Genomic DNA, 21,266 nt, shown 5'->3' with positions numbered 1-21,266 from the left:
ATTCCAGTGTCTTGTATACCTATTTGTGTGTGTGCGTGCGCGCACGCAATACTGAGATTATACTATGTATATTTTATATAACCTTCATTTTGCATTTCTCCATGTCATTAATTTTTTTTTCTACAGTATCTTTAGCAGCTACATAGCATTCCAATATATGGATGAACCAACGTCTTCTTTATCTAAACCACTACTGTAAGACGTTTAGGTTATTTCAAAATTTTGCCATTCTAGACAGTCTCAATATTAGAAACATCCTTTTAACTGTATCGTTGCAGAAATTCATAATTATTTCCTTAGGATAATTTCCTTAAAGTAGAATTACTGAGTCGAAGAATACACAGTAGAACACGCATCAGAACATTCACTCATCAGTCATCACTCTTCCCTTTTACTTTTGAACATGGTGCAGACTCCTTAAAATGACTTCTAAAGCCTGAAGAATTCGCCTATTTGCCAACCTCATTTTGGGCTCACGTTTTGTGTGTGTGTGTATACAACTTCTATCATTTCCTTTTCACCTACTACTCAATTTGCCCAGAGCCTTCATCTTGTCCATTCCAGCCTAACTAAATCCTTCCTGTTCTTCAAGCCTCACTTAAAAGACATTTCACCCTTTCTTGACTTTCTGGATTAGGTTAAATCCCCTTGCTGCTCCCTCCTTAGCACCTCCTACTTCACCCTTCCTGAAATACGTTCTTCACAGTTAGCTCCTTTGGGGGCTGGTACTCTGTCTTCTTTTTTACCCTGCATCCCAGAACCTAGCCCAGGGCCTGTCACATTTCTTGAGGTTGGATGGAATTGAATAGGCACGTGAGTAAGGATTTTGATACATGTTGAAAAACCGTACCACCAGCAAATTATATTTACTGAAATTTAATTCCATGTCCACCAACAAACTACATTTACTCAAATAGGAACATTCTTACAGCTGCCTCCCATTTCTTAGGTGTTTGTGTCATGATTTTCTAGATACAGAACAGCTGACTACGTAATCTTATGACTGCACAGGATACTTTCCCTGAGTTCTTTTCTCCCTTTCTATCCTTGTAGATAGGCCTGGAGAGGTCCCTTTCTCCTTTTCAAGTCTGTTCTTGTCCAACCCCAGTTCCAAATCCACTTCCATCCTCCACCTTACTGGACGTGTTCCTGAGCCTTACTTACTTCTTTGCATTTCTGTGATGGGTTTGCCACACTGACCTTGGAGAGCCTGTTCCCCACTTCTTCATTGTGTGTATCACTATCTTCCACATCTACCATATCTTCCACAGGCAGAAGAGTGGGTGAGTAAGGGGCATTTCCAAAGGACTGGATAGGCCTTGAGTGGTGTAGGAAGGAAGTAGGGACATAGGATGTAAGCCAACTATCGGTATCTCTGATGCTCTTGGAATTCACCACCCAGTATCTGGACTAAATAGAGAAATCCCATTTCTGGTGGGTGGGTGGGTGTGCCCCCTCCATGGGAGGCCCAGTAACTGGTCTAGCTTCAAAAGCTGTTCTACCAACCCCACTGGACTAGAATCAGCAAAGATCAAGTTTGGGGTCACTAAAGGACAACTCAGGAGGGCAAGTGGCAGCATCAATGAGGACGTGAAATGACATGATGGATCCTTGAATGAATTAGACACGGACCTTAATCTGTACAGTATCCTGATCTGACAAAATCTTTGTATGGTGAACATTCCAGAATAGGGGAAGAGGCCTGTCAGTCTGACAGATCTTTGGTGAGTGTGGCTACTTTGTGATCCCAGTCTGCCTGCCTTAACCAGGAGCCAAATTACCTGCCTCAGATCCTGACTGTTCCATTTGCTAGACGTGTAACTTTGAGCAAGTTACTTAACCATCTCTGTGCCCCTGTTTCCTCATCTGTCAAGTACAAATAATAGAGGTACCTCATGGTGATTGTATGAAAATTAAATGAATTACTATTTCCAGTGCCCTTAGTGAAGGGCTTGGCTTGTTGTGAGGACTCAGTAAGTGTGAGCTATTTTTATTAACTCACCCATTGCCTGCCTGAAAAGTCTTTCCTCCTCTTGTCTATCAAAAATCTTCTCATTTTTCTTTTTTTTTAAGTTAAGGTATAACTCACATAAATTGCATAAATATTAAGTGAAAAGCTTGATGAATTTTCTCCCCATTTTTCAAAGTCCCACCATTATATGGTTGTCCCAATATCACTCTCTTCCTTATCACAAATACCTAACTCTCATCTAAGGAATCTGATTTGAGGAATTTCAGGACTTCATGCCCTCTCCATGGGCACCAGCAGGAGGCAGTGTGGTATAGGGGAAAAGCCACAGTCAGCATGTTAAGGACCAAATAGGCTTATCCTGGCCCAACAACTTAACAGGAGTACCTCAGAGATAGTGCAGGTTTGGTTCCAGACCACCGCAATGAAGTGAGTCACACGAATTTTTTGGTTTCCCAGCGCATATAAAAGTTATGTTTACACTATACTGTAATCTATTAAGTGTGCGATAGCATTATGCAAAAAAAAAAAAAATACCTTAGTTTAATAGTACTTTTTTTTAATGCATTCTTCTTTTTCTTTAATTTTATTTATTTATTTATGGCTGCATTGGGTGTTCGTTGCTGCGTGTGGACTTTCTCTAGTTGTGGCGAGCGGGGGCTACTCTTCGTTGCGATGCGCCGGCTTCTCATTGCGGTGGCTTCTCTTGTTGCGGAGCACAGACTCTAGGCACGCGGGCTTCAGTAGTTGTGGCATGTGGGCTTAGTAATTGTGGCTCAAGGGCTCTAGAGCACAGGCTCAGTAGCTGTGGCGCACGGGCTTAGTAGCTCCGCGACATGCGGGATCTTCCCGGACCAGGGCTTGAACCCTTGTCCCCTGCATTGGCAGGCAGATTCTTAACCACTGCGCCACCAGGGAAATCCCCTTTAATAGTACTTTGTTGCTAAAAAATGCTGTCATCTGAGCCTTCAGTGAGTCCTAATCTCTTTGCAATAGTAGATCAAAGATGACCATAACAAATATAATGCTAATAAAAAATTTTGAAATATTGCAAGAATTACCAAAATGTGACACAGAGAAACAAAGTGAGCAAATGCTCTTGGGAAAATGGTGTCTGTAGCCTTGCTCCACACAGGGTTGCCACAAACCTTCAATTTGCCAAAAACACAATATCTGTGACCCGCAATAAAACGATGTATACCTGTACTGGCTTGGGTAAGAATTTAACCTCTGGAAGCCTTGTTTTCCCAATCAAGGACAAGAGGCTACCAAATGGACCCTTCAGAGGGTTGGTGGTGAAGATGAAATAAGGCCTATAAACAATGCCTGATATATTCCAGTTAAATCAGTAAGGTTCTAACAAATAAATAATACCCAGTGTCAGGGAGGGTGCTGTGAAACAGGCACTTTCAGCCAGTGCTGTTGAGAAGGTAAATCAGTACAACTTTTCCAGAGACCAACCCAGAAAAAAGAAAAAAAAAGCAAGAGCCATAAAAATTCCATTTTTTAGAAACTTATCCTATGGAAAAATCATAAATGAGCACCAAGATTTAAGTACAAGGATTTTTCATCACAGCATTACTTATTATGTACAAAAAATTAGAACTGAAACAATCTGATAATAAAATTATTTACTAAGTCATTCATAGTAAGGAATTTTATTCGGTAATAAAAACTATGCCCCCATAAAATAAATAAATAAATATGGACCCAAAGATTATTTCATGCTCAAGATATAATAAGAAGAGAAAAAGATAGAAACATATAATATGACAACAAATTTATGGCAATAATAATCATATAAAAATTTTTTTGCACATTTACTATTTATCACTTACTATGCTAGGGTGCCTTACATCTGTCATTTCATTTAATTTTCACCAAAATCCTATAAAAGAGGTCTCATTTTACCAGTGTTAAAGATGAATAAACTGAGACTCCAGGAGGTTAAGTGACTTGTCTAAGATATCATAATGAATATGTTTGAGTCAGATTTTAGATCCAGATATGTTTGCTATTAACCAAGACAGAATGACAAGAGATTTCAAGTTTTTCTTCCTTAGACTTTTCTGTGTTTTCCTAATTTTCTACAATGAGTAGGGGGAAAAGGTCTCCAATAATGTTATCTTTTATGAAGCCTTAGTATGGTGCCTGACTCATAGAAGAAGCTCAAGAGAGCTCCAGAGTCTAACTTCCTGTCTAGGACAGCATTTTCTGTCATATGTTACATGAGATTGTCTTGCATGGTGCACCAACATTAAAAGTATTAATGATGAATTTTTGAAAACATGCACTTGAAATATGTATATATCAATCAAGCCTGTTACTGTTGGATATTATTGCTCAGGACAAAGCTTAAGTAGAGTAGGTATTTAGGTTAAAAAAAATGAGTAATATAAAGAAAATGTGATGTGAGTACAGGTGGCCTGTGGAGGTACCAAATATTGTGAAGGTGACATGTGAGTGCTAAAGGTCTGCAAAATACTGTTCTGCCTTCTGTGGGCTGGAGAACAGCAAGAGGGAATGAAGCCCAGTGTGGACTGGAGTTCTTCAGGCCTTTTGATTCAGCACATGGGACATTTGTGTCAAGCACACACCTGGCTAGTCCCTCCCAACCCCCCCAGGCCAAACTTCTCTGTGGTCAGCAGTGAGAGTGACAGAAATTCAATAGAGGGGGGCATTGAGGTGGGATTAGAGGCAGTCTAGTTGGGAGGCTAAGCGAGGGAATTGTCTTGAAGCCAAGGGCACCAAGCATTGGATGTTAGCTTGGGAAAACACTCTCCGTAACCAAGAATGGAGGAAGGAACTGTTGGAAACAATGGGAAGCTTAAACTGCAAAGCCAAGCTACTTATTGGCTTCACCTCTTCAAATCTGGGTCCCTTATCCATGCAGGTCAGAGACTCAAAAACGGTCTTGTCCTCCACGGGCATTTGCTCTACGTTTATTGAGGTCTCACTTTGTGAGTAGAAGCTCTGTAGGTTCTAGGGATACAACTCTATAGATAAAACACTAATCTTGCCTTCAGGGAGTTCAAGGTCTGGATGGGGGGGACCAACATGTAAAAATAATGACACTATATTTTAATTCTGAGCAATGGTTATGTATTATTTCTATAGTCCCACCACTACCCCATGCCCTGCAAATAAATTCTTCTGAAATGGTTTTTCAACCCAAAGTGATAAAGAATAAATTATGATTGTATGGGGCAGGTTGAAAGAATCTAGGCTGGGAGTCGGACATACCTGGGTTAGAATTCCATCTCCATCGCACTCTAAACTGGAGGTCTTCAAACTGGAATTTCATGTATCCCTGGGCATGAAGCCTTTTCAAGAGGGATCAGCCTTCATGTTTTCTCATTCTTAAAACTAATCTATCTGAGAACACACCCAGGTCAGAGATCCTGAGTGTTTCCCTGTCCCAATCATCTTTCTCTCACTTTGCAAAAGATAAGGCATTACCATCTAAATTTTACTGTGATGTATGTTATTAGCTTAGAATCCGAGTTTAGATGCAAATAAAGGCATAATTCAAAAGACTAACTAAGGTCCCATTACTCATTTCATTAAGAGATGAATTTTCAGTGGGAATAATTTTATGCTGCTTTGATCAATATTATTAATGTATAACTAATAATCATAATGCTAACTTAAGCCCAAAGAAGATTGTTGATATTTAGAGCCTTGTGGGCATAATATATTTTTTAAGGTTAAGTTGTACATTGTTGCAGAATAATAAGGTGATGAATAAGGGACTTTCAAACAGAAAAATATATTACATCAGAGTAGTATTTGGTGGGAGACATGGATTTCAAGGAGAAAAAGAATGATTTAAAATGTATGGGAAAAAAAACACCTGGAAAGAAAAGGGGAATTTCCTGGCAGTCCAGGGGTTAGGACTCTGCGCTCCAGTGCAGGGGGCGCGGATACGGTCCCTGGTCCAGGAACTAGGATCCTGCGTGCCTCACGGCGAGGCCAAAAAACTCCCCCAAAAAACAGCAAAACAACAACAACAGAAGACCAAATGACTGTTCAATAAGGGCTTGTCCATATCTTTTTATTTATTTATCTGTTTATTTTTGGCTGCATTGGGTCTTAGTTGCTGCACGCAGGCTTTCTCTAGTTGCGGTAAGTGGGGGCTACTCTTTGTTGCGGTGCGTGGGCTTCTCATTGCGGTGGCTTCTGTGGAGCACGGGCTCTAGGCGCACGGGCTTCAGTAGTTGTGGCACACGGGCTCAGTAGTTGTGGCTCATGGGCTCTAGAGCACAGGCTCAGTAGCTGTGGTGCGCAGACTTAGTTGCTCCACGGCATGTGGGATCTTCCGGGACCAGGGCTTGAACCCCTGTCCCCTGCACTGGCAGACAGATTCTTAACCATTGCACCACCAGGGAAGTCCCTGTCCATATCTTTTTATTTTTAAATGGATAGTGGATATCAAGTCACTATGGTATTTATATTTCATTGGATATATTTATGACAGTGATATAACAATTTTATTTTTAAATGTTAAGATCTGTAATGTGCAGAAATTACATCTTTTGTATCTAGTTAATACATGATGAACCACTCCAGAAAGTTCCGTTATGCCTCTTTCAAGTCAATCCGCATCCTCAACTGCTCTTTGGGTTTCATACATAATGTTTCAAAACATTAGTTTTGTCTGTTCTTGAATTTAATATAAACAGAATCATGTAGTAGGTACTCTGTGTGTCTGACTTCTTTTGCATAACCATGTTTTTGAGATTCATCCCTGTTCCTTTTTATTAATAAGTAGTATTTCATTGTATGAAAATACACAATTTATCCATTCTCCATAGATATTTGGGCTGTTTCCACCTTGAGGCAGTTACATATAAGGTTGCTATGGGCATTCTTTTAACAAGTTTAAAAAAAAAAAAAGTAAATAAGATGAAAAACTTTTAGATGTCAACTTTAAAATGTGCAAGGAGATACATATTCTTAGGCAGTAGTTTCTTTTCTTTTTCTTTTTTTTCTTGTAAAATATAATATACATTCAAAGAATGCCGAGCTGCTTTCCAAAGCAGTTCCATTTAACACTGCTGCCTAAGCCTAATATTGCAGCCGTCTGTTGAGCATATTGTTATATTTGTTGCAAATCTCTTCTCTCACTCTATGGTTTATCTGTTATACTCTTTATGGAGTATACTTAAGAACCACTGTGTAATTTTAGTGTAATTGAATTTATCATTCTTTTCCTATATCATGAGCGCTGTCAGTGGCTTGTTGAAGAAATCCTTTCCTTCATAAGTCATGAAGATATATACTATTTTCTAAAAAGCTGTAGATTTTTGCCTTTCACACTTAAGTCTTTATCCACCTGGATTTGATATTTGTGTATGGCGTGAAGTAAGGTCCAATTTCATTTTTTTTTCCCAGTAGGTATACAGGGATCCCAGCACCATTTTTTAAAAAGATCTTTTCCTACTCTCTATGGTGCCTCCTTTGTTATAAATTACATGGCCATAGAAGTGTGTCTCTGTCTAGGGATACACCATTTTTCAAAATCATTTGATGGCATGTGCAAGCAGAAAAATTATGAAAACCACTCTATTAAACAAATTGTGTGGCCTTTATCTAGTCATTTAACTTCCCTGAGTTCCCTGCACTATTGGGAGAATATAATGGGGTCGCCCAGTAAAACAGCTAGAAGTTTTGACATAATAAGCCTCAGGTAGCAGTAGTAGCAGGTTTTTTTTTTTTTTTTTCCTTTTTTCTTTCTGTTGTTATATTTCAAGTGCTGTGGAGTACATGGAAACCACACCTGCTTGTGTCAGGAACTGCCAGAGGATGTGACATTTGGGTGGGTCGCGAATGACGGTGGAATCCGTCATCCTTTTTCATGACTGCAATCTGTTGGCTGTCCATGGCGCATTTCCCATGTGTGTTTCATCTGCATTATATTTTATCTGGCTTAGAAGGGCCCAGAGGGAAAGCACTGTGCCCTGCCCCATGCGTCGCTTGTGGGGACCCCCAGTAGCAGTTGCCTAAGAAGACCTAGAATTGGGCTGGCTCCATGTCTGTTAGACACAGACATGTCACCCAGGGCAGGGCTGGACCTTTTAAAAATTCCTGCCACTGTAGTGCTGCAGGATTCCTGAGTTTCACCCACACACTGCTCCCTCCCCAAACCCCAGCCACCAGCCAACACACATACTGCCAACGAACTCACCCGCTCACCCCCAGCGCTACCACCCACGGGAGTGGCGAAATCCATACCACATCCCCTGTACAATCTTACCTCTGGGAGAGAGAGCATAGGGTCTTGCACACAGTAGACACTCGATAAGCATCAGGTGAATAACAAATGAGTAACCATATTAAGATTAGGATAGAGGAGCACATTTCCGTCTGCTGCAGTGTAGCAAGAAGTGGGTAGGTAATGTGCTGTACCCAGTCCTGAGTGTGCATTGGAATCACGGTGGGGGGGGGGAGGGCTGTTAAATATACAGATTCCCTCCCCCCAGCTAATGAATTAGAACAGAGAAGGAATGTGCAGAAAGGATTTATTTTAAATTAAATTATCTGGGGGATTCTGGTTTTGATGCCCAGTCAGGGATGGGAATGATAGGATTATTAAACCTCTGGACCCATTCTTCATTAAAAGTACCAATTTGACCATCTATCAAAATTTAAAATTTGCATGCCTTTGAACCTACACTTCTTCCTAGATTTTATCCTATGCCCCAAAATATAGACACAAAGTTATTTGGGGCAGCATTTTTTTTTTTTTTTTTTTGGTTGCGCCGGGTCTTAGTTGCGGCAGGTGGGCTCCTTATTTGCGGCACTTGTGCTCGCTCCTTAGTTGCAGCAAGCGGGCTCCTTAGTTGCGGCTTGCTGGCTCGGGGCAGCATTTTTGAAACAGAAAAATACTTGAAACTAGGAGAATGTTCATTCATTCATTAAACAAATTTTATTGAGCATTATTCTCATTACAAGAGACAGCAGTAACAACAAGAAAAATAATAAAGTCCTTACTTTTATAGAGATTTACATTTTATTCCATCAAAAGAGGACTGAATAAATAATTTATGATACACCCAAGCAATGAAATATTATTCTGCCATTGAAAGAAACAAGGTTGGTCAATATATACTGCTTTGAGAAGATGTTCAAGATATATGTCTTTTTTTAAAAAAAATGAGGGGACTTCCCTGGTGGCGCAGTGGTTAAGAATCCGCCTGCCAATGCTGGGGACATGGGTTCGAGCCCTGGTCCGGGAAGATCCCACATGCCGCAGAGCAACTAAGCCCGTGCGCCACAACTACTGAGCCTGTGCTCTAGAGCCCGCAAGCCACAACTACTGAGCCCACGTGCCACAACTACTGAAGCCCGCGCGCCTAGAGCCTGTGCTCAGCCACAAGAGAAGACACTGTAATGAGAAGCCTGTGCACCGCAACAAAGAGAAAGCCCGCACGCAGCAACAAAGACCCAACGCAGCAAAAAATAAATAAATAAATAAATACAAATAAATAAAATGAGGTATAATTGAAATAGCATTAGATTAGATTAGTTTGAATGTATTACGTATTGAAAATCAGTAAAATAAATTAAGGAAAAAAGAGAAAAGCATGTTACAAAACAGTGCATATAGTATTGTCCTATTTGTGTGTAAAATATATATATACTTATGCGTAGATATATACAAATACACATAAGTAGAAAAAATATGGAAGAATATTCCAAAAAAAATTGTTAACGACAGTTATCACTGGGAAATATGATTGAAAGGAGGCAGAGTTCATATTTCTCTTTATACCCTTTCATGCTTTTTAAACTTCTTAACCTAAGGAAATATTACTTTTCTAATTTTTTTGACTCAAAGGAAGTCCACATAACCTGGAGATTTTAAATTTCCAGCAGGGGGCAGCAGTGATTCTCAGATATTTCTGATGTCAGTGCAAAACAGCATCAGTGTCCACGGATTTCCAGTTCCAGGCTCAAACACTATACTTGCATCACCAGATTATAAAGGAAAACAAAAAGCAATCCCACAGAAAACTTAAAATGCTGTAGAAATTGTTGTGACAAAGCAATTCCTATATGGCTTTTTCTTCTTTAACATCTGTACATGTGTCTACACTGCCTTTTCCCTCTCTGCAGCTCACAGTTTTCTCATCTGGTTTTAACAGATTTTAACTGTCTGTTAAAATCGGACAGTTTGACGAGCTAATTTAAAAGATCTCTTTCCAGCTCTAAAGTTCTATGACTTTAAGAATCTAAATCAGCATCAGGAAGAAACAAGCCCCAGTGCCCTCTGAAATTAATTGGCTTATCAAAGAATCTGCTTTACAGCCCTTAGCTGATCAGGATGAATTATTATCGGTTTATCTGTAGTGTAGATCAAAGAATACTTTTGGGGGGGGGAGGGGAGGATGTTGGTATTTATTCACTCCACTGATGGAGAAAAAGGAGAACTCTCCCACTCTATAAATGTTTAGCATGTGTGTAAAGGTCGAAGGTCTGGTGTTTAGAAATTACACACAGGCTTACGAAAGAATCTTCACTGGGTTGGCCAAATTAAACAGCAGGCAGTTGTAGAGAAATAAACACAAGTTAACATTTAACCACTAGTCCCTGTTCTTGCTGCTGGGTCTTTCTCAGTAGGCGGGGCCTGAGAGGGTCAGCAGGCCTGCTAGCAAGACACTGAACTCTTCTGGGAAACAACGCATCTACCACTTTTGTAAAATACATATTTAATATATATATTTAAGCATCTGAATCATAAACTTTCTCAGCTATTTTTCATGCCCCAACACCAGTGCTTTTTTTTAACGGATAACGCTTAATAAATTGTAAATTTTTTTTTTTTCTTTTAACATTTGCCTAAGATTACACCCCTAAGAAGTGGCTGGGGCAGGATTCAAACCTGTGACTATTGGGCTCCAAGACCCTCACACTTGACCATGGTCCTGTATTAATGAAAGGATTCACTTCATCTACTTGCTAGCTGGAAACTGAATATCTGCAAGAATTGTTGGGTTTAAGTATACAAGGTGAATGATTATTGTGTCACAAAGCTCTGTCTAGCTCACGTATATTAAGCACTTACTATGTGCTTGCTAGTCTCCGTCAGGTGCTGGGGGTAAGGGTGTCAAAAGATGAATTAGACTTGATCATTGCACTTTAAGAAACTTCTAGTTTTTGGAGCTGACAAGTATACAAACATAACATGTGAAAAATAATAGGAAAACACAAATAAGGAAGAAGAGATCAAGGCAGCGTAGCAGGATGGTTAAATCAGTGGGCTGTGGAGTCCAGTTCTTAGCTGTGGGACCTCTAAGCCTCGTTTTTCTCATTTGTAAAATGGGGATACCCTTTAGTCTAGGTAATTGCTCTGAGGGTTAAATGATGTAATGTATTATTATTATTTTTTTTAAACTGAAAGAGAATTTATTTATTTATTTATAATGTATTATTAAATTGCTTAACATTGAACCTGGCAGATGGAAAGACTTGTTAAAATATATTGTTTGATAAAGCTTAAGCAAAATAAGAATCATGCATGCCACCACATTTCTGGGGTGTTGATGCCCCTTTCTCAAATTCTTCTGAATTTCCCAGCTCCAAGAGTCCCATTTCCTTGAGATTTATTGTTTTCCCTGGCTTAGGTACCTTTTGATCCTACTAGGATGTCTCCAGGAAGGAATGATGTGGCAAAGGGGCCCCAGCCCCCATACACCAAAAGCTTGAGCTACATCACAGGGGAGGAGAGCTGAGACTGGGAACAGCCCTCAGGACAGGCAAATCGGGAGAATCAACCCCGAGTGGTTGTTAGAAGATGTCTAGGACCCACTCCCGAGATTTTCATTCTGTTCCAAATTGATTTTTGATACATACTTTACTAATTTTTGAATATAATTGTAATCATAGGAAGGGTTTCACATGATTTTATCCTGCAATCAGTTCCCTTCCCAGCCCATTTATTTACTGTTTTCTCCCAAACACTGACTCACCTCCTTCATCCTGAGTCAAGGACACTGCTTTGATATGCTACAGTGGCTGCCCCTTTCAGCCTTGGCATGAGTCTTGGCGTGAGGACAGATGAGTTCTTTCATCTGAAACCCTCTGCCTCTTGACAGCCATGCATACGCTAACACCTCTCCTCTCAAACCCACTAAAAACTCACCTCCTTCTGGAAGCCTTTCCTGCTGAGTTCTTTACTTTTGCAGTCCTGTTCCGTGCCACAGGTGCAACTGGGGTTGTTGGGATGTAGCCAGGCAAGTGTTCTTGTGTCTTTGTTGTGTGTGTAAGTTCTGGTTCTTTCCACCAGAGGCAGCATGGATTTGTGGAGAGGGCAGGGCCTCCGGAATCTGGCATGAATTTGTACAGCAGTACCACTCGTGAGTTCTCAGATTCATTCTGGCTGTCCTTTGTCACCTTGGGACTGCTGCTTTATTCTCCTGTGAAGTCGTCTTCCATCCTGGCTTCTCCAGGCAGCTGTCCCCTCCCTGCTCCACTTTCCTTCTCTCCCAGAGTGGACAGAGGGCCCTCTTCTAACTTCCCCAAGCACAACTAAGACCATACGTGTGCCCCACCATTTCCTGTAGTGTCCTTCTCTGTCAAGGAGGGTTGATTTATAGGCCCTTCTTCCCTGAATTCTTGTAAGAAAGAAATGCGATCGCGCATGCTCACGGGACTTGGCATACAGCAGGTCATGGCAGATACTTTAGACTGACTGGTTTGCTCCAAATCCATTCCAGCCCCATCCTAGCTCGCTTCCCGAACTGCAGAGGCTGGAGAGATAAACACGACATTTCTCAAACTCCCTTGCGGCTCTGGTTCTGTTTATGACTTAGATTCCATTTGTGTGAGACTTTAGAGCTATGAGCTACGTGGAGGGACAGGCAGGTGTGAAGCATCCATTTTGCTGAGGCCGATCATGGCAAAGGCAATGTGATCCTAGAACATCAGCTGTGGTGGCAGCTTAGCAGTTCTGAAGCTTCTGGATGGTGACAGAGGCTGTGGCTTGCTTGTCAACAAGTTCTGCAGTATAATTTTAGGAGTCATTCCTGGATGTTTAGCCTAGAGTCTATTTCTTAACTTTCTTACTGATTCTGTGAGCTAGCCATACCCTTTAATAAATCCCTTTGTGCTTAAATTAGCAAGAGTGGAACCTGTTGTCTGCGACCAAGAAAACTGACCGTTATGTAGGTGCTCAATAAATGTTAGCTGTTACTATTATTTTAATACTGTGTTGAAGACTTGGTAATAAGAGCAAGTAATTACATTTCAGGAAGGAAATTTTATTTTACTTTATTTTTTTATAAATTTATTTATTTTATCTATTTATTTTTGGCTGTGTTGGGTCTTCGCTGCTGTGCGCAGGCTTTCTCTAGTAGCGGCGAGCGGCGGCTACTCTTCGTTGCGGTGCGCGGGCTTCTCAGTGTGGTGGCTTCTCATTGTGGAGCACGGGCTCTAGGCACGCGGGCTTCAGTAGTTGAAGCACGCAGGCTCAGTAGTTGTGGCTCACGGGCTCTAGAGCACAAGCTCAGTAGTTGTGGCGCACGGGCTTAGTTGGTCCGCGGCATGTGGGATCTTCCCGGACCAGGGATCAAACCCATGTCCCCTGCATTGGCAGGCGGATTCTCAACCACTGCGCCACCAGGGAAGACCCAGGAAGGAAATTTTAAACTAGCAACTGGATAAGACCATGTAAAGTGATTTCTACAGTAGCACTGTCCCAGAGAGCTTTCTTTGATGATGGAAATGTTCTATATTTGCACCCAATATGGTAGCCACTGGTTATATGTGGCTATTGAGCCCTTGAAGTGTGGCTACTATGACTGAGGAACTGAATTTTTAATTTGATTTCATTTTAATTCACTTATATTAAAAAACAAATAACACATGAAGTTGGTGGCTACTGTGTTGGACAGCATAGTCCTTGAGTGTCTCAGCCTTACCTTCCAGAAGGGTCTTGACAGCCTTCTCTGCCTCTAGCCAAGAAACTTCTTCATCAGTTCTTCCTCAATCCCCACTCTCAGGCCACATCTTGATAATCTACAGAGGTTCAACATGCCTGCAACAATGACAACTTTGACACAAGTTTAGGGTCTCATTGTCCCAAACTCCATTCCAGGATTGCAAATTGGCTTTTTATTTGCAAAACCCAAACATTTATGGAAGTGCTTTTGCTAAATTGCAATCTGTCTTGACAGGCAAATCTCAGCTTTCACTTAGAGAAAGAAAACCATTTGTTGTATTAAAAATACATATACATATTTCCCATAACATCTAGGTATTGAGTTCCAAAAATATTGGGGTCCTGTATCAGTTAGACAAGTGGTTCTCATATTTTGCTGTGTATTAGAATCACTATAAGAAAGAAACTACTTGCCAGCCACACTCCAGACCAATTAAATTAACGTTGTAGGAAATGATTAAAGACAACCAAAACTTTATCTGCAACACTCTAATTTTTTTCAAAAAAGAAGAATGTATTCCTATATTAACTAGTAATTAAAAGTTAATGAAAATATAAGAAAAATAATGGTAGGATTTTAAAAGGGGTAATTTATTGTGAGATAAGATAAATAATTATAGACCTGTTATTCAAAGCCAAACTTTTTTTTTTTCCACTTTGGTTGACTAGAGGCCACAAGGAGACAGTAATCATAGAGCCATCATCCAACAACTCTGGGAAGCTTCTGCAATACAAACATTCACAAAGAGTACAGATTTCAATCAGGCTCCTCTTCCATATTGCCACTTTCACATGTTATATGAATAAATCCAAACGATAAACCGTAAGTGTTTTATAGACCTTCCTTCCCATACAACCCAAGGGAAGCTGAGAAAAAAGATAAGAGGTGTCCAAGTTCAGTGTCAGATGGTCTTTTTATTATTCTCCCCATCCCTCCACTTCCCTACACACAGATGTTCCCTGTGAAAGAACTTGGCTCTATGCAATTCATTCCCAAATGGGATGGTCCCAAAAAGTTTGAAGAGAGGAACTCGCATTTCCTGAGATGATTCTCTCTTGACATTAATTCAAATTTAGGAAAGAGCTGCTTAAGCCTTTTATAAATACTCAAGATTGATTTTATTTCCTTCTGTCCTCCTGGTGCCTCTTTAATCTTCCCAGAATGATGCTATGACTTCGGTTCATGACTGCAGTGAGTGACAGCTAGGAGCTAGCCCTTTCCTCCTGCCCTGATTAAAAAACAGTAGGGCGTTTCCCACAACTTGAGGGCCCAGGTGCTTGGAAATACTGCCAAATACTTCTTCCAACTTAAAAAAAAATGTAATTATATCCTGGGTTATAATTATGGGTTATATTAATAATAATTATTATTATTAATACCTAACCCATTAATTCTGGGTTAGGTAACATATTCAAAATTTTAAAATTCAGAAGATACAAAGAGCATAAAGTGACATTTGTTCCTCTGTCCATGTCCCCCAGCTTCCCAGTTCCCTCCCCCAGTGCTACCAGTTTCTGGAGTATCTTCTCCAAAGTAGAGACTTTATGCATGTTTAAAAGAACACACTGGGAATCCCCTGGTGGTCCAGTGGTTAGGACTCGGCGCTCTCACTGCCAGGGCCCAGGTTCAATCCCTGGTCGAGGAACTAAGATCCCCCAAGCCTTGAGGCACAGCCAAAAAAATAAAATAAAATAAAAGAACATATTTATGTTTTCTTTCCACTTTTATTCTTTTATTTTATATTAATGATAACACACCATACAAATATAATTTTCATTTGTTTGTTTTTTCTTCTACTCTTGCCACTAGAATGGACGCTGCACGAGGGGAGGGATTTTATGTGGTATAATGTTATATCCTCAGCGTGTAGAGTGGTGCCTGGCATATTGTATTGATAGTTTCTCCATAAATATTTGTTGAATAAGTGAATGAACACACACTGTTCCACTTCTTGCTTTTTTCCCTTTGGAGATCATCTCATTTCAGTGCATAGGGAACCTCCTCAATTATTTTCATGACTGGATAGTGTTCCATTGTCTGGATTCATTATGATTTATTGAATCAGATTCCTACTGATGGACATTAGTTTGTTTCTAATCCTTGGCTCTGAAAAATAGTCCTGACATTCATGTCCTTGTACAAACATCATGTCACACATGTGTGATTATATCTATCTGTAAGAGAAACTCCTAAATGCAGAAGAGCTGGGTCAAAGGGCGAGCTGTGAGGTACATTTTGCCGACTTCTTTTTAATCAAAAGCACCTTGCCATGTCTAAATAGCGTTAACTATGGTACTGTGGTGCATGGCAGTCGATGTAAGCCTGTTCTAAGGAAATCTGTCATTAATGAAATTGCTCCGGTTAGGCCTGAATTTACCACTTCCACTTATTCCTGCAAATCCAACAGAAAACCACCACCCAGGTTGACACTGTTGGAGCAACAGATGCATCTCAAAAACACAACATAGAAAGACAGACGTACACCCTGTGTGATTCCAAAATCAAACGAGACAAATCTAGGTGACGGAAATCAGAACAGCGGCTGCTCAGGGGTGCGGGGGCACTGACTGGAAAGGGGTACTAGGCAAATTTCCGAAGAGATGCAAACACTTATATCTTGATTTGGGTGGTAGTTTACACGAGTGTTTGCTATTTTCGAGATTCACTGACCTGCACTAAATTGTCGACATTCGATTTTATGTAAAATAAGGGTTACTTGAACACTGCAATACGATGACAGTCAATCTGATAACCAGGGTCGGCTACTAAGCGACTAACGAGGTAGCATATAGACAGTGGATACTTGGACAAAGGGATAATTCACGACCCTGGTGGGGTGGAGCAGGATGGCATGAGATTTCATCAAGCTAGTCAGAATGGTGCACAATTTAAAACGTATAAATTCCTTATTCCTGGAATTTTCCGTGTAATATTTTCGGACCTTGGTTGACTGCGGGTAACTGAAACGGTGGAAAGCGAAACCGTGGATAACGGATGGGGATAGCATAGAAAATGATACGCTGGAATGATACGCATACTGATATACGCATACTGATATAACCTGTATGAATTACTTTGCAAAACTCAGGTATAAGAAAACGCACATTTCTCAATTTTGCGGGAGTCAAACTTAAATACAACTCTATCTCTACCTTTCCAGGTGATGGTGGGTGATACAACCTCAATCATTTTTGGCCACACTGCCCACTTGGCCTCATGAGATTAAAGAAGTATCTGGGGTCTAGGAAATTCAGAAAAACTGGAGCAGGGCCTTTGGTCCACATGGTGGTCCCTGAGATGCTCATTGTTCTGTGTGGTTTACTTGAAGGTAAAAGGCTCAGATTCAGTGTCGGGCTCGATCATCAGGATCCTCTTGGAGGGTCCCAAGACCTAAGAGATGTTTAGCGCTCAGTCTTCCTGAGGCCACCAGCCACCTCCGTCCTGCCACCTTCTGGGGCTCTATGTGGGATTGTTCCTCTGGAACTTGCCCTCCCTTCATCCCCCAGTGGGTTCGCACTTTAAAAAAACTATCTTGCAGAGAATGGGGGCAGCTAGAGAGGATTTGGGGAGACCCATTAAAGCTGGTAAATACCCAAGTTGGACTCAGCCTCAGCTTTCATTAAATAGCAAATGGGAAAACTGGGAAAGGAGAAAGAAAAAAAAAATTTTTAATCTTCTAAGGGTTTTGCAAACAATTGGAGTAATTAAAAGTTCTCAGAAGTAGCCGATGGTGCCCTTTTCACCGAGGGAATGCGGGCCAAGCATGATATATTAAAAGAGAGGGAGCTGCTCTATTGAAGTTAAAAATAATCTTCTGTCACATGGCTAATTTGTTGGAATGCAGCAATTAAAGGGCTCTGGGCAGAGGGAGAGCTGGAAGCAGCTGGGGAGCTTGCAGGCAGAGTGCACGCCCTGGGGACTGTTTGCAGAGAGAGAAAACACTGTCACAGCTGACTTGGGGCACCTTATCAGAAAGCCCACAAAGGGGGCAGGAAGAAGGAAAAGTGGGGTTGAGTTCAGAGCCGTGACCTGTGGGTTTATCAGACAGTGAAGGGATAGGTCAGGACTTGTCACCTGTGCTCTGGGATGCTGATTCACTCAGCAAGGATGAAGGCTTTCCAGTTTCCCCTTCACTTTGAAAACGCATGCCTTTGAATCCATTTCAAAGGAACACATAACCCAAAGGAGCCCTTTGATCCTAAATCCATGGGAAAAACCAATCTATACAGTCTTTAGGGGCAAAGCTCAGGCCAAGAATATAAATCCTAGATTGGGGAGTTGGGGTGTTTTAAAAGTTTTTGCAATTTTTGAATTTTTTTTTTTTTGAATTTTTGAGTTGAAAGAGTTTTAAGAAAAAAGTTATCTAGTATAATATCTGAATTTTCCAGGTGAGGCAACAAGCTACGAGAGGCTGATTTGTCCAAGGTCACTCAACGAGCAAGTGACAGAAGCTAGGTTCTAACTCGGGTCTTTAACTAGAGAGGGAACATGGTGGTTAGGAAGTGCAGGATTCCCATGACCCTGATGTGGAATCCTGCCTCCAGGGGCTGTGGAATGCTCTTACAACCCCTAACTCTCTCATCTCAGTTTTACCTTGTGTAGAGTAGGAATAACAGTAGTACCCCCCCACCTAGAATTGTTAAAATGCATGTGAAGTGTTTAATGTCTAGCCTAGAGTAAATGCTTAATAAAATGTGAGGACTTCCCTGGTGGCGCAGTGGTTAAGAATCTGCCTGCCAATGCAGGGGACACGGGTTCGAGCCCTGGTCCGGGAAGATCCCACATGCCACGGAGCAACTAAGCCCGTGTGCCACTACTGAGCCTGTGCTCTAGAGCCCACGAACCACAACTACTGAGCCCGCGTGCCACAACTACTGAAGCCCGTGCACCTAGAGCCTGTGCTCCGCAACAAGAGAAGCCACCGCAATGAGAAGCCCGCACACCACCACGATGAGTAGCCCCGGCTCGCAGCAACTGGAGAAAGCCCGCACACAGCAACGAAGACCCAACACAGCCAAAAATAAATAAATAAATAAAATAAAATAAATAAATTAATTAATTAATTAATTTAATTAAATGTGAGCTGTTGGGCTTCCCTGGTGGTGCAGTGGTTAAGAATCTGCCTGCCAATGCAGGGGACATGGGTTTGATCCCTGGTCCGGGAAGATCCCACGTGCCGAGGAGCAACTAAGCCCGTGCGCTACAACTGCTGAGCCCGCGTGCCACAACTACTGAGCCTGCGCGCCTAGAGCCCGTGCTCCTCAACAAGAGAAGCCACCGCAATGAGAAGCCCACGCACCGCAACGAAGAGTAGCCCCCGCTCGCTGCAACTAGAGAAAGCCCGCACGCAGCAACAAGGACCCAATGCAGCCAAAAATTAAAATAAATAAATTTACAAAAAAAAACCCAAACCATTAACCAATTTAAAAAAAAAAAAAGTGAGCTGTTGTTTTTCCATAGCTTTTTCTATACCACCCTGCATCAATCTCCTATCACCATTTTGCATGTTAACTTGCCCACACATCCTCTTTGGGTTGGGTGGGATTGTCTTTCTCTTCTTTCTACCTCCAACTCTCATCCATTACATATAAAGGAAAAGAGGATCAGTCACTTTCACTTTCTCCTAGCATTTTCTGCATTCCAGCACACCCATATTGTTTGTCTTCTCTCAAGCTATAGGCCTTCCAGCCTGTGCTTTTAGTATGGTTTCCAAGTTGCTGGCAAGCAGAAATGGCGCCAACATGAAGAAACAAGTATTGGTGCCCCAAATGCAGTAGCCAGAGCTATCTGAATCTTTTAGAATAATACTTGATCAATTTTCAAATTTATAAAGGGCACCACTAACAGAAGGGGCTCTGAACATCCCATCCAATGGATGTTTGGGCTTCATAGCCTAAGCACCCCTGGAAAGTGGAGGCCAAGTTCTGTGTTTGCACATACATTGCAAGGAATAGACATCTACCTGACACTAGCTTGAGCCAAAAAAGGGCAAATTTAGTGGCTCATGTAACCACAAGACTAGATTTCATTTCTGACTAGATCAAAGGGTCAAAAACATCCCCAGGGCATCTTTCTGCTTTGTTGGGCTCCATTCTTTAGAGTCTTGCCACTTGGCAGACAAAACAGCTGTGGAGAGCTCCAAGCTTTACTTTTTTTCCAGTTCAGTATTCATATAAAGAAGCAATCTTCCTGCCCTTAGTCCTGTTCCCTGATTGGCTGCCTTCAATCAAGTGCCCATTCCTAAAACAACAGGGCCAGGGAAATGAGCTTCTCTCACTGGACAGATTGGATCACATGCCCCATCTGTAAGGAGGGGAGGCAGAGCATCTGACTGGCAGCCCCACTAGCTTCACATACACTAGAATAGGAACAATTCCTCGCAGGGAAGATGGGGCACAGAGACCAGAAGAAAGGGAAAGGCAGGCAGATATAAATCATTAATACCAAAGCCCAGCACTTATATGCACTTTTCTGAGGTGGTGGTTTATAGCTTGCTTCCTATCCTCAAAATGTTCTATAATCCAAGAAATAGTAAGAACTTTGGGAGAGGAAAATGCTTTTTCCTCACTCCAAATATTTCCTTCCTGTAGAGGGTCATCATGCTCCAGGCTCCTCTTCATGCCTTCCCTCTCCTGCACTTAGGGGAAGGAGAGCATTAGGAGAAGCTGGGCATGCGTCTCCCAGTGTCATCCTCTTCCTGGTCCCTTAGGATTGAGATGCTGGGAAGGAACACAAGTTCTCTTCCTCCACATGGGGAGGGCACCCTGGTCCACTGTTGCCTGGGACTGTGGGAAAGTCTGTTGAACTAGGATTCAGGGAAGCCTATTGAGCTCACATGCTCAGCTACATTCTCCAATGTATAGCCTTATCAGAAGATAATTCATCTCCTGACCACCCAGACCACCAATTGATTCAGAGCCTGAATAGGGAGGAGGCATGCTATTTATTGAGCCCCTTCTCAAAAGTCAACAAGAACCATCCACTTAGGGTATCAGGGACCCACAGATTCATCCTCTCACTCTCCCCTGCCAGGCTGGTCCCCCACAGGAGGAACTTGTCTCCTTGGGAATCCACAGAGATCGTGGAGTGCTGGGAGCAGGCGCAGAGGGAGGCCACAAAAATGATCAAAGGCACGGCAGCTAGGTTTACCACAATAGGTGAGAGAAACTGGGATTATTTCACTTGGAGGGGGCAAAAAAAAAAGCCAGTGGTGGGGTGATTCAGGGGTAGCCTTGACCAGAACCATGCTGAGGGTGTGGCATCACTGGTATTTTTCCACAGCCTCACCCTGACCCTGAGCATAGTCACATCTGTCCCTTACCTCTCCCGTCCCACTTGTGTCCTTCTACACCCAC

At 41.8% G+C, this 21,266-nt stretch overlaps 2 protein-coding genes across 4 annotated transcripts in view; one reads left to right on the top strand and one right to left on the bottom strand.

Moving 5' to 3' along the window:
• TERF2 (telomeric repeat binding factor 2) overlaps positions 1–12,474 on the bottom strand; it is a 35,972-nt gene extending 23,498 nt beyond the window's left edge. Inside the window, exon 1 of one of the 3 annotated variants that reach the window (XM_061173438.1) lies at positions 12,114–12,474. The gene's annotated coding sequence lies outside the window, so the exon portion shown is untranslated. The remainder of the gene's footprint in view (positions 1–12,113) is intronic. The other 2 variants (XM_061173437.1, XM_061173436.1) reach the window with 2 other exon arrangements.
• NIP7 (nucleolar pre-rRNA processing protein NIP7) overlaps positions 1–21,266 on the top strand; it is a 67,557-nt gene that overhangs the window by 34,630 nt on the left and 11,661 nt on the right. The gene's annotated exons all lie outside the window — the stretch shown is intronic.

This window comes from Eubalaena glacialis, chromosome 18, assembly GCF_028564815.1.
Source record: "Eubalaena glacialis isolate mEubGla1 chromosome 18, mEubGla1.1.hap2.+ XY, whole genome shotgun sequence".
Lineage (NCBI taxonomy): Eukaryota > Metazoa > Chordata > Mammalia > Artiodactyla > Balaenidae > Eubalaena > Eubalaena glacialis.
This window is presented reverse-complemented; position numbering and strand designations above follow the sequence as displayed.